Source organism: Schistocerca piceifrons, chromosome X (assembly GCF_021461385.2).
Source record: "Schistocerca piceifrons isolate TAMUIC-IGC-003096 chromosome X, iqSchPice1.1, whole genome shotgun sequence".
Lineage (NCBI taxonomy): Eukaryota > Metazoa > Arthropoda > Insecta > Orthoptera > Acrididae > Schistocerca > Schistocerca piceifrons.
Genome location: NC_060149.1, coordinates 403,164,903 through 403,178,729, shown reverse-complemented (window position 1 = coordinate 403,178,729; position 13,827 = coordinate 403,164,903). Strand labels below are relative to the sequence as shown.

Here is a 13,827-nt window from a genome sequence, read left to right as displayed (position 1 = left end):
GACATTGCGCTGAACAACATCAAACGTGCTGCAGAGCGCTGGAGAAGACAGCAAAAACAGGTTTGTACACGCCGTGACTATCACATTGGGCAGAAGATATTAGTACGTACGCACTAGTTATCCAACAGAGGAAAGAATAGATGCAGTAAATTTGAGCTTCTATACACAGGTCCATATCGAATTCGCAGCGTTCCTCACCCCAATGTAATACACGTCGAAACTCTGAGAACCAGAAAAAGTAAAGGCAATCACCATGTCTCCAATATTAAACCCTTTATTGAATGAACATACTTTATGATTTATCACACTGTAATGCCATTTTCTGATTTTTATATGAACAATGATGCAATTATATTTATGTGACTACTTACTGATGATTATCATTTTTTTTTTCTTGGCAAGTGCCCGGCAAGGTAAGGTTAGCAGCTCGCTTTTCTTGTCGTTATACATCAGACCGTGCACATTTTTCCAGATAAATTTACATATTTTTATGACCACTTATGCAATTATATTTATATGACTACTTACTGATGATTATCGTATTTTTTCTTAGCAAGTGCCCGGCAAGGTAAGGTTAGCAGGTCGCTTTTCTTGTCGTTACACATCAGACCGTGCACATTTTTCCTGATAAACTTACATATTTTATGACCAATTATGCAATTCCATCTATGTGATCACTTACTGATGATTGTCATATTTTTTCTTGGCAAGGTAAGGTTAGCAGGTCACTTTTCTTGTCGTTACATATCAGACCGTGCACATTTTCCATTTTTCGTGTATGTATGATTGTTTTCCTGTTTTGTTTGTATGCACTACGAAATCTTTAAGATATAACAAACACCAGTTGACTTTGACATTTTGCCTTATGATATCTCAACATCGTGACTATTTTACTTTTTTTTTTTTTGCTACTACATTATGATACTCTGTGTACATTTTTGCACCTGAACACTGTCTATGTTTTTGACATAATACGTTTTCTGTCATGCTGTGCTGTATGCTTAATTATATCACTAGAAACAAGTTTTTATTTAATGAGTATATGATTTAAATGCAAGATATTAATCCCTATTCATCATTTTCAGAAAGCAATAACGTGTAAAGGAAATAACTTAAACAAACTACGGTGAATTACTATGAAATGGGAATTTCACCTTCGCAATGAACGAAAGAAAATGTAATACCAAGTCATGAAGAGTAAATGGATCAGAATTAACAAGCATTAACAAGAATATACTATACACATCGTATGATAGCAGTCTTAACTAATTGTTTTTCTTTCAGAATACGAGGCGATTGATGCAGGCTGTCAGACAGAACTACACATCTTAGTTTTAGTGATGAAATATGCTAGAAATAAGAAACACTATACTATGAATAGTTGTGTGAAGGAAATGGTAATATGAATAATGAAGTGTCCATTTTTTGCAGATGATAATAAATGATGATGAATAGTTATATGAAGAATATGGTAATATGAATAATGAAGTTTTTCTTTGGAGGTGATGATAGTAATGAAGTTATGGTAATATGAATAATGAAGTTTTTCTTTGCAGGTGATGATAGTGATGAATTTTATACGGCCACTTAACGCACCACTTTTAAGTTTTTCTTTGCAGATGAGAATAATGATGAAGTTTATATATTTACTGTTAGTTAAGAAATGCTATGTAGTTATTTAAGTATTTGTTGCAGTTTGTTTTGACAGTATGTCTTATATCGCATAGTATAATGACTGAATATTTTGGAAAGGACAGCTAGAGTACATACATATTGAGTACACGTTTCATTACCTGTTAATTCGAAGTTCACTACTTTTCAGCATAATATGCGTTTCTTCTTTCAGCTCAATAATCCATTTTGTATTTTTTCTAGGAGAAGCTATTCATGAAATTAATGTGCTATAAGCAGTTAGTTATTAAACTTGTTCTAGTACTTGCATTTTTTTTACCCATTTGTGTGTGTCATTCATGAATGTGATCACATATACTCTACTTGTTTCATAATCTTGCTACAGCTGACTCATGACGAATGATGTTACTAATCCTTATTTGCAGCAATAAGTCAAAAGCAAATATTTTCATGCCCCAGCAATTAATTATCGATTCCAACGCAATGCATTGCTAGCACAAAAAAATATATTACCAATCCCAAATAATGCTACCAATTTAAGAGAGTTCTGAGAAATACTGAATGATGTTTTCTAACCACAGACCTTGAGTAATAGTTACAGTGTGTTACTTTTTTAAATATGTCCTATGTCACTTGAATGATGAGTTCTGAGTAATACTGAATGATGATTTCTAACCACAGACCTTGAGTAATAGTCACAGTGTGTTACATTTTAAATATGTCCTATGTCACTTGAATGATGAGTTCTGAGTAATACTGAATGATGTTTTCTAACCACAGACCTTGAGTAATAGTTACAGTGTGTTACATTTTAAATATGTCCTATGTCACTTGAATGATGAGTTCTGAATAATACTGAATGATGTTTTGTAACAATGTGTAAATGCTATGCCAATAATTTCTGTAAATAATATTTTTGTTATACTCTATAAATATTATGCCAATAATTAACTCTCATTTTGAATGATGACTTCTGAATAATACTAAATAATGTTTTATAAAACTATATGAATACTTTGTAACTGGCCAATGAATGCCACTGTTTCTTATATTTTAAATTTGTCTTATGTCACTTACATGCTATTATATATGAATACCAGTAGCTTGTTGCTACACTCATTAGCTCCTGTTTTGAATGATGACTTCTGATGGTTTGTAACTGGCCAATGAGTGCCAATGATTACTATAACTAGATGAATTATGTTAATGCTATGCCATTAATTAACTCTTGTTTTGAATGATGCTTGTTTTGAATGATGGCTTCTGAACAATGCATAAAAATGGTTTGTAGCTGGCCAATGAGTGCCAATGTTCACTGTAATCAGATGACTTATGAATAATATTCTGTAATACTTCATACATAGTACAGAAATGTTTAGTAACTAGGCAATGAGTGCCACCAATTACTCAAATCGGTTGATAGACTAGTGTAATTCTCAATGGTGACTAGCATAAGACTTAATGTCCTTCACCTTCTGACCTAATTACCAGAAATTACCGCAATATCCGTTTGTCCTGTCCATCCTCATGATCATGGACCACTATACTTGGTTTTTGCACTAATTCTACGTTGGTGAAAGAGTATGGATTCTGCAAGAGTGTGGTGTTGACACATCATGCTGTCCACCACCTTGAACGATTGAGATGTTATTATGGTACCACTGTTTGGTGTACCTAATGTACTACCAAAATGATAACATTGAATATTAATATGACATTTCAGTGTCTTGGTGGCTACACTGATTAATACTTCTGGGAAGAGAACTTCAGATTGTCTCACTTGGTGTTGTGCTTCTGTAGAAAGATATGGACTTTCAGTGCAGCTACGTGCAACCTACTGTGCTACAACCATGATGCAATCCTTCCCTTTCCTTTCCTAGTTCTTATGAAAGGTAAAAAATAAGTAAATAAATATATATATATATATGTATATATATACAGTGCGTGTGCACTTAATGTAATTTGTTAATATGTTTTGTACTCATTGCGTATACTAGTTCTTGTAAAATGGTAGAAATATATACAGCGCGTGTGCACTTTATGTCATTTGTTAACATGTTTTATACTCATTGCATATACTAGTTCTTGTAAAATGGTAGAAATATATACAGTGCGTGTGCACTTTATGTCATTTGTTAATATGTTTTGTACTCATTGCGTATACATTTTGTCATTGCTTGATATGTTCTGTACTACAGTGTGTATGCACTTTATGTCATTTGTTAATATGTTTTGTACTCATTGTGTATACATTTTGTGATTTCTTGATATGTTCTGTACTCAGTGCATGTGCACTCTATTTTATTTCATGTTCTGCACTTATGTATATGTATATACTCAGTGACTGTAAACTTAGTTAGTTAAGTAGATTATAGAAAAATTTGTTGCTCATGGCAAGTCCAATTGACTCACCATCGCTGCCAAATTTTTGCCCCCCCCCCCCCCCCCCAGTGGAGGGTTATGTAAGAGGTCCGAGCAGATGTAATTTTATGTAAGAGGTCCGAGCAGATGTAATGCAGATGTAATTTTATGTAAGAGGTCCGAGCAGATGTAATTTCGATGTATTGCTCATGCGCTGCCTGCGATATGCAAGGTATAAGAGAATCGCTGACCAGAGAGCAGTGTTGACTGCAGTAGGTACTGTGTAGCTGTAGCAGTAAGTTGTTGCTAGTCTGCGCTTGTCTGGAGTCTGCTCTGGTCTGGTATAGTGTATCGTGTTGGCTGGGCCGGTCGCGGTGCAGCGATACCGGAGCCTGAGTATTATTGTATAAGGTAAAAAGCAGCCTCGCGCATATCTAGTAATGTTATCTGAACTCCCATGCAAATGTTTTAAAAATGTCCTAATAATAATCTTTGTCATATAAAGTAATTTTTTTACAAGCATTCATTTCAATTTAAAAAATTTACTAATTTCTCCAATCCATGATCATTCCGATTGTTGCAAAAGAAAAATCAGTTGCTTCCTTTCATAAATGACAAATCTATCGGCCAGCATTGCACAGAGCTGTGCCGGAAAAAATTATTGTGAGAGCAGATATTTGGCGACTTTATTGAGGTAAGAATTTTTGCTTCTTTATTCAGAATGATCTTACAGGGCCATGACGCTGCAGTGCTGTCGTCCAAAATTTACCAGGTTACTGAATTTATTTTTTATTACGAGGTTTAAGAATTTTTCTGTTTCGAGCTTACATTAAACGAGAAAAAAATTTTGTGGGTACATTAAATGGGAAACAAATTTTGTGTGGAGGTTAAATGTGAAAGAATGAATTTTGTTCTGAGGTTACACTAAAATTAGAATCATATTCATATTATTATTTATTCAATTTTGTGGGGAGGTTACAATGTGATTAGAGTTGCGTTTTGTATTGGAGTGCTCGAATGCAGAAGTGATGTTGAATGTGAAAAGTGGCTTTAGTCAGACGTACAAACTATTGTGTTACACTCGGCTTTGACCATTTTAATGAAATCTCACACCTGCACTTTGAAGACTGAATAGCTGTGTCACACTATCATATCAGTAGAAAAAGTTTGTTGTTCAGCTAAAGTAATTATTTTAAACAGAGGGAAATACAGCAAAAAATCACGACATTGAAATATGCGTGTTTTTTGTTCCTATTATATTGACATTTCTTTACTTGGCGTTATGAAAGTTCGTCCCTTAGATCTTGCATAAGTGATCATTCAAATGCCTCTCGCAACCTGTCAGTTATCAGTCTAAACACTGACATTTAGTTTAATTGTTATGGTATCTCGTACACTGACAGCCTGTCCTGTCTCCCGTTTGACAATATCCCATGCAGTTTTACTCTTATTAAATACATCGTTAATTTCTGTCATTTCAATGACTTTCTTTAAAATATTATAGCAGTTTTTGTAGTAAGTGCGTATTAAAAATTGGACATATGTTATATAGAATGTTTTATTCGAATTCTTCGATACTACACGACCTAAAACATTTACTAATCCTCCTGGAAAAACCTGTATAGCTCCTCATGAAGCTAACAGAAACACTGCACTCTTTCGCTGACCCACTGGATGAGAGCATGGAGCGTTAAATCATTCGGAGAGATTCCAGTTGTGGTCTCCCACTGCAGCTTTGTATACTACCTGGTCCCGCAAACGAAACTCAGCTACCAAGTGGCAAGCTGTTGGTTTGAAACGAGCGCGTGTTTACTGGCTGCTCCACTAATCGCGAGCGATTTCACTGTGCCCCAGGACACGTTGTTCGGAGAGGACTGGGCCCACTTGACTGGTTTTCTAACGGGCCTGCTTTGCTATTAAGCTTAACGGCGCTCGCCGGCGCCTGCGCTGCTACTGGCCAATGCGCTAGCAGTCTGGTGTGGAAGTAGTTATTACTGACATCGAATTGCAGCTGGTCATCGCCGCCTAGAAACAAAATACGTGGGTGTGGAATATCAGAACAGACGTGGCACCGAATTGAAGACTTCCTCGTGCAAAGTGTTCGGAATGTAGTTGTTAAAAGAGACGTACGTCGAAACAACCTGACGAAATTAAAGATGGTGTGGGAGACAGTGGCTTAACTAGCAATGGTAGTCGGGGCAATGCTCGGGGCCCCGAAAACAAGAGGACTTCAGACGCCCAGCAGAAGGATGGAAAGGAAAAATAAGAAAAGCTAAAAGAAAGAAATTAAAAAATATGACATGCACCTTTGTACATTCACAGATGTCCATAGTACGTTGAGAAACAGATGTTTTCTAGAAGTAGTCCTTTGAATGTGACCTACATGGGTTTCAGTCCTTTCAGAGCGTGCCAGCAGCTCACATACAGCTGACTGGTGTATGACGGTCGATTAGCTTCCGCCATTTTATAAGCAATCTCTTTTGAAGATTGTTTGCTCTTTCCCAGTATCCTATGAATGAACCGAAATCTGCCATCTACTTCATTATAAATAACTGCATCATCCCCAAAAAGTCACACTCCGTCTTCAGGCCGCAAGTGGCCCATCGAGACCATCCGACCGCCGTGTCATCCTCACTGAGGATGCGGATAGGAGGGGCGTGTGGTCAGCACACCGCTCTCTCGGTCGTTGGGATGGTTTGTGTGACCGAAGGCGCTACGATTCGGTCGAGTAGCTCCTCAATTGGCATCATGAGGCTGAGTGCACCCTGAAAAACGGCAACAGCTCTTGGCGGCCCAGATGGTCACCCATCCAGGTACCAGCCACAACCGACAGCGCTTAACTTCGGTGATCTGACGATAACCAGTGCTTCCACTGCAGCAAGGCAGTTGCCGCAAAAAGTCTAAGCCACCTTTGAAATACTGTCTGGTAAGTCATTAACATATACCACCAGGGGTCGTATCACACTTCCCTAGGACAGTCTGGCAGTTTCTCGTACACCTGTTGATGACTTTTCATCTAACATAACAAACTGCGTCCCGCGTACCAATGAATTCTGAATCTAGTCACGAATTTCGTTTGATACATCATATTATCATAGTTCCGTTAATGAGATTGAAGGGGCGTAGACTGCAGTAATTATGCAGAAATAAGAGAGACCGATATAGAATGCACAAGCATAGAGTGCTGCAGCACACTAGTCTTTGACCAGAAACCACAATGACTGAGTGCAGTATTTCATATGTGGAACTATGTATGGACGAATAGCTGTTTCAAGGATTCGGATACTGGGGAAAGTATTGTTAAGATTATATTTGGTTTTACTAAAATATTAAAAATAAACTAGCCTGTTTTTCTAAAAAGTTCTTGGTTAAAGGACGCAGAGACATAAATATAAGGTGTGATAACTCTTTACCTTGATGTCTGCTGAGGACACTTCCAGTGAAGTGTCTCAATACCTGTGGAGGACTGGCGCCCTATTCTTCCTCAAGAGCCGAAACCGCAGACAGTGGTGATATTGGATACAGGGGTCTGGAGAGAAGTCAACGTTCTAACACATCCAAAGGTTTCCATTGGTTTGAGGTTGGGACTCTGGAATGGCTAGTCCAATTCAGGAACGTTATCATCCATAAACTATTATCTCACAGTGCTGCTTTATGACAGTATGCATTGCACGCTGATGCAAGCAGTAATACTCTCAGAACAGTTTCTCTATCATACACAGTACATAGTGCTGTAAAACGTGTTCATATCTACCCCCTTTAGTGTTTTCTTGAGTGCTACAAGGGCAACATCTCCTCTGTACTTGACTGATGGCACTACACATGGCGGCAGGTAACGTTCTCTAGGACTTCTCAAAACACAAACCCTTCCATCGGATTTCCACAGTGTATAGCGTGATTCATTACTCCAAACCACTCGTTTCGTCATCCGCTGTCCAGTAGCGTCGCCCTTTACAATCTATCAAATGTTGCTGAGCATTGACAAAATTATGCGGCTTACATGGAGCTACAACACCATTGAAACCCATTCTTTTTAACTTCCTACGCAGTCTTTGTGTGTGCTGGACTACTGGTAGCACCATGGGACTCACAAGTGTTTCGCACTGTTCATTTCATGCGATTTTTTTGAACCACCCCCACAATGCTCGATGCTGCCTGTCCGTCAAAATTTGAGGTCTGCCTGTTGTTGATTTAGCTGTTGTTGTTCCCTCGCGTTTTCACTCCACAATCCAGTCAACAGCCGATGTGGGTAGCTTTAAAAACGTTGAAAAGTCCTGGATGAATTTGTCACTCAGCTGACATCGAATGATTTCGTCACATTAGAAGCCACTGAATCCCCCTGACTGACCCATTCTGCTGTTACTGCTTTTCTACTGGCAACAAAGGGGCGTTTGAAAAGTCCATGCAAAAATAAAAACTACTTACGTGTTTGGGGTAAACCTTCATTATTTTTCGACATAGTTTCCTTTTAGACATATACACTTCGTCTAATGCTGTTCTAATTTGTTGATCACTTCCGAATAATAGGAATTGCCCAAGTCTGCAAAATAGCTATTAGTTGCTGCAGTCACCTCCTCGTTTGAATAAAATCTTTGTCCTGCCAGCCATTTCTTCAAATTTGGGGAACAAATAGTAATCCGAGGAAGCCAAATCTGGAGAATAGGGGGGATGTGAAAAGAGTTGGAATCCCATTTCCAATAATTTTGCGACCACAACTGCTGAGGTGTGTGCTGGTGCATTGTCGTGATGGAAAAGGACTTTCTGCGGTCCAATCACCGGCGTTTTTCTTGCAGCTCGGTTATCAAACGGTTGAATAACGATGAATAATATGCACCTGTAACAGTTGTGCCCTTTTCCAGATAGTCGATGAGGATTATCCCTTGTGAATCCCAAAAGACAGTCGCCATAACCTTTCCGGCTGAAGGAATGGTCTTCACCTTTTTTGTGCAGATTCTCCCTTGGTAACCCATTGTTTAGATTGTTGTTTGGCCTCAGGAGTATAGTCATGCATCCATGTTTCATCCACAGTGATGACACGATGCTTAAAATCCTGCGGATTCTTCCTGAACAGCCGCAAACGATCCTTGCAACGCTTCACACGATTCTGTTTTTGGTCAAGTGTGAGCAATCGCGGAACCCATCTTGCGGATAGCTTTCTCATGTCCAAATGTTTATGCAAAATATTATGTACCCGTTCATTCGAGATGCCCACAGCACTAGCAATCTCATGCACCTTAACTCTTCTTTCATCCATCACCATATCATGGATTTTATCAATGATTTCTGCAGCCGTAACCTCTACAGGGCGTCCAGAACGCTCAGCATCACTTGTGCCCATATGGCCACTCCGAAAATTTGAAATCACTTATAAACTGTCCTACTCGAAGGTGCAGAGTCACCGTAATGTTCATCAAGCTTCTCTTTAGTCACCAGAGGCCTTTTGACTTTCATAAAGTAATGTTTAATCACCACACGAAATTTTTTTCGTTCATTTTTTTGACAATCACTCGACTTTCTTGATTCACACGAATTCCAAACACAAAGAAATAGACCAATATTGCTGAAAATTGGTGTGCGTTCTTTCCAAAAGTGCTACTAACTAAACATGACCTCGATACGCGCCGGTGTTGCCATCTCTCGGACTTTGCACAGACTTTTCAAACGCCCCTCGTATAACGGCGGATCCGCCTCTTATGACAACTAATGGTCCTTTTCGCATTACGTAGAGGTCTTGGCCAAAATGTTGCAACTTAACTTGTACACAGCGTCGAAAGCAGGCCTTCTCATGCGCAAAGTGCAGAACAAAGTCGACAATCCAGTAGATGCACCGTGGTCTTTGGTTCTCCGCAGCCACAGTTGGTGGCCTCCACAAGAAGGTGTCATTTCAGGAGGCTACTCCTGGATCTTCCAACTACAGAACCAAGGCAGTTGATTGACGGTCGCACAATCGCGTTCTCTTCATGTCCAGGTAGGAGGGTTGCCTAGGGAAGAGGCCTGGTAAAGTTATTCTCAAATGGTGAGATCCACAGTTGCTTTCTTGCTGTAGCTGCTGCTGTTTGCAAGACTGAAGTGGTCTTGAGGAAATTTATTCTGGCTCTCAATCTTGGAGCTGCGGGAACGTGCCCATGTAGTGGATGGTACTTGTGATAGGCCTGATTTTATCTGTCCTCGTTGGCAGCTACTTCACGATGAATCAGCGCTCACAACGCAGTTCAATGATCAACATGCCCTTTTAAGTCTCAAAACTGACCATCATCTCAATTAATATTGAAGGTGTTACCTAAGAAGGAATAATTACGTAAGAGTTTCCGTACTTTTGATTAGATAGCATACTTCTCGGAGGAGGGGAGAGGAATGGCTGCTGGTTGTGAGAAACGAGGTGTGCGCGTGGTTTTTGGTGAGGTGGGCGAAGGGTAGAGGGCAAGCATGCACGAGGTTTGAATATGTAATTAGTGTGGCGTTTGATACTGAATTGCTGGAACGCAGAAGTGATGTTGAATATGAAAAAGTAGTTTTAGTCAGATGTGCATACCGTTCTGTTCCACTCTGCATTAACCACTCTGAAATCCCACACCTGCAGTATGAAGACTGAATAGCAGTGTAACACTATGAGATCAGTAGGAAAAGTTCAGTTAGCGTAATTATTTTAAACAGAAGGAAGCACAGCAATACAAATCACGATATTCAAATATATATGTTTTTGGTCATACTATATTGATTTTTTGGTTCTTCGAGTTACCAACATTCCTCTCTTAGACCTCGAATAAATGATAATTTAAATGTCATTCGTTTTTTGCATGCGAAAGTCTCATACCGCTGTTTTTGGGGTGAGTGATTTATATTCTAGCACATTTTCGTGCGGTTCTGAGCGTTCGATGTGAAGCTTTTTCATTGTGATGACCTTATACATTTTACCTACACTTTAGAAATTTCTCGCAAATTTTTTTAACCAAACGTCTGCAACCCTTTTTTCTAAATTTATTTCGAGTTCGACGCCTGGCGAGCTAAATATTCATTAACTTCAGATTTGAAGCTTTCGAGCTCACTAGCCAAATTATTTACGCTACCAGACTGTTGATCCGTATTTTGTTTTACATCAGTAAAAGTTTTATTCATTGTAAACATTAATGCTGTAAACATTTCTTACATGTGTTCCAGGTTATATTCCTCTTATAGCACTTCCAGTCTAACTGACTCTACACGAAACTACGCAAATTGAACATCAGATTCCATTGTCTTGTTTTGATTTGTTTCACCGTGGTTATTACAAATCAGATCAGAGTAAGTAAAGTCATTCATTCGATTATTGCCAAAATTAAAACCGTCACTCACAGTTGCATTCATCGATGAATTCTGTTACAATGTTACCCCCACAATCTAAGATAACTGCAGGTAATTTTCAATCGAAATATCAGTAGTTTATATTTCCCCTCCCAGTATTTGTTTTGGAGCTCTAGCTTGACTTAAGCACTCCGTCTTCAGGCCACAAGTGGCCCATCGGGACCATTCGACCGCCGTGTCATCCTCAGTTGAGGATGTGGATAGGATGGGCGTGTGGTCAGCACACTGCTCTCCCGGTCGTTGTGGCGGTTTTCTTTGACCGGAGCCGCTACTGTTCGGTCGAGTAGCTCCTCAATTGGCATCAAGAGGCTGAGTGCACCCCGAAAAATGGCAACAGCGCATGGCGGCCCGGATGGTCACCCATCCAAGTGCCGGCCACGGCCGACAGCGCTTAACTTCGGTGATCCGACAGGAACCGGTGTATCCACTGCGGCAAGGCCGTTGCTGCAGCTTGACTTACGTCCACATTAAAGGTGACTACAACGCTTTCCTTCACTGTCACAGGTTTATCACTCCTTTCCATCCTGCTAATCCTATTAATGCCATGAAACACCAAACGGAATAATTTACACTTACCTTTCTTTGTCTGTGGTAGACGCGACACGTAATCACTACCGTCTACGGAAGCAGTAAACCCTCCCTCCAGTTGGCCAGCCACTTCGCTGTCTAATCTGCCCCTCCGGTCATGTCCTGCTACTCCTGCCAGAAGTATTAGAATGTAGCGAAATTATTTCGGAACAAAATTCCTCTATTTTCTTACTGGCTCACTATGCTTGACTGGTCTCATCACAGTCACTTTCTCCCTATTTTCTTGAACTATAACAGCTTTTCTCAGTTCCACATATGGAATAATTTCACTTCCCAGCGCAAGATGCACCACGTACGATTGCGTCTGTTTCGTCTGAAAATTGAAATTTAATTATTTACAAACAACTTTCTGAGGAAAGCAGCTACAGCTCATAAAAATTATAACAATTACAAAGTCAAGAATGAAGAGGTGTTTTCAAAAGCTGCATAGTCATATGAAGGTGCTTTATTTGCAACTAACGGTTTCACGTTAATATCGACGTATCTTCAGGTTTGTAATGGTTGTGTTGTTGTTGTGGTATTCACTCCAAAGACTGGTTTGATGCAGCTGTCCACGCTACTCCATCCTGTGCAAGCCTCTTCATCTCCGAGTAACTACTGCAACCTACATCCTTCAGAATCTGTTTACTGTATTCATCTCTTGGTCTCCCTCTTCGCTTTTTACCCTCCATGATCCCTTCATCCCTCAGGAAGTGTCCTACCAACCGATCCCTTCTTCCAGTCAGGATGTGCACAGATTTCTCTTCAGCATTCTTCTGTAGCACCACATTTTAAAGGCGTCTGTTCTTGTCTAAACTGTTTATTGTCTATGTTTCACTTTCATACATGGCTACACTCTATACTTTCGGAAAAGACTTCCTAACACTTACATCTATGATATATTCGATGCCAACAAATTTCTTTTCTCCAGAAACGCTTTTCTTGCCATTGCCAATCTACATTTTGTATCCGCTCTACTTCGTCCATCATTAGTTACTTTTCTGCCCAAGTAGCAAAACTCATCTATTTCTTTAAGTGCCTCGTTTCCTAATCTAATTTCCTCAGCATTACCTGGCTTTATTCGACTATATTCCTTTATCCTTGTTTTACTTTTGTTGATCTTCATCTTACACCCATCTTTCAAGACATTGTCCATTTCGTTCCACTGCTCTTCCAAGTCCTTTGCCGTCCCTAACAGAACTGCTGCGCCATTTGCAAATCTCAGAGTTTTTATTTCTTCTTCCTGGACTTTAATTCCTTCTCCTTATTTTTCTTTGGTTTCCTTTACTGCTTGCTCAATGTACATACTGAATAACATGGGGTACAGGCAACAACCCTGTCTCACTCCCTTCTCAATCACTGCTTCCTTTTCGTGCCTCTCGACTCTTATAACTGCGATCTGGTTACTGTATAAAATTTTAAATACCCTTTCGCTCTCTGTATTTTGCCCCTGCCACCTTTATAACTTGAAAGAAAGCATTCCAGTCAACATTCTCAAGAGCTTTGTAATGGTTATATTTCCATAGTGTAGATGAGGATTTACAGAGTCCCATCTTTCGAGAAGTTATCCACATTAAGATAAATCCACAATGGTGAGTTGACATAATAAAATGTGGTGTAAGCAGCCCGTGGAAGCTAACAGGGCATTGTTACGTTATGGAAATATAACCATTGCACCGTGGCCTTCCGCCTTCCAGTGTACTGCTACCTTTCACGGGCTGCATACACCACATCGACCTATTAGCAATACGGCGGAAGTACCCGTATTATACCGAAATTTAGGTTTAACTTCATTGGTTTTATACAGCTGGTGTCCACTGGATCTTATATTATATCCTACAGGCTGTTACCGGGCCTTGCTCATTAGGAAGTGATACATCGTAAAAAATGGCTCTGGGCACTATGGGACTTAACTACTGAGGTCAT

General features: G+C 39.6%; 1 pseudogene; it reads right to left on the bottom strand.

Annotated features, from left to right (window-relative positions):
- Positions 1-11,662: 11,662 nt before the first annotated feature.
- Positions 11,663-11,780, bottom strand: LOC124724006 (annotated as a pseudogene).
- Positions 11,781-13,827: the final 2,047 nt, after the last annotated feature.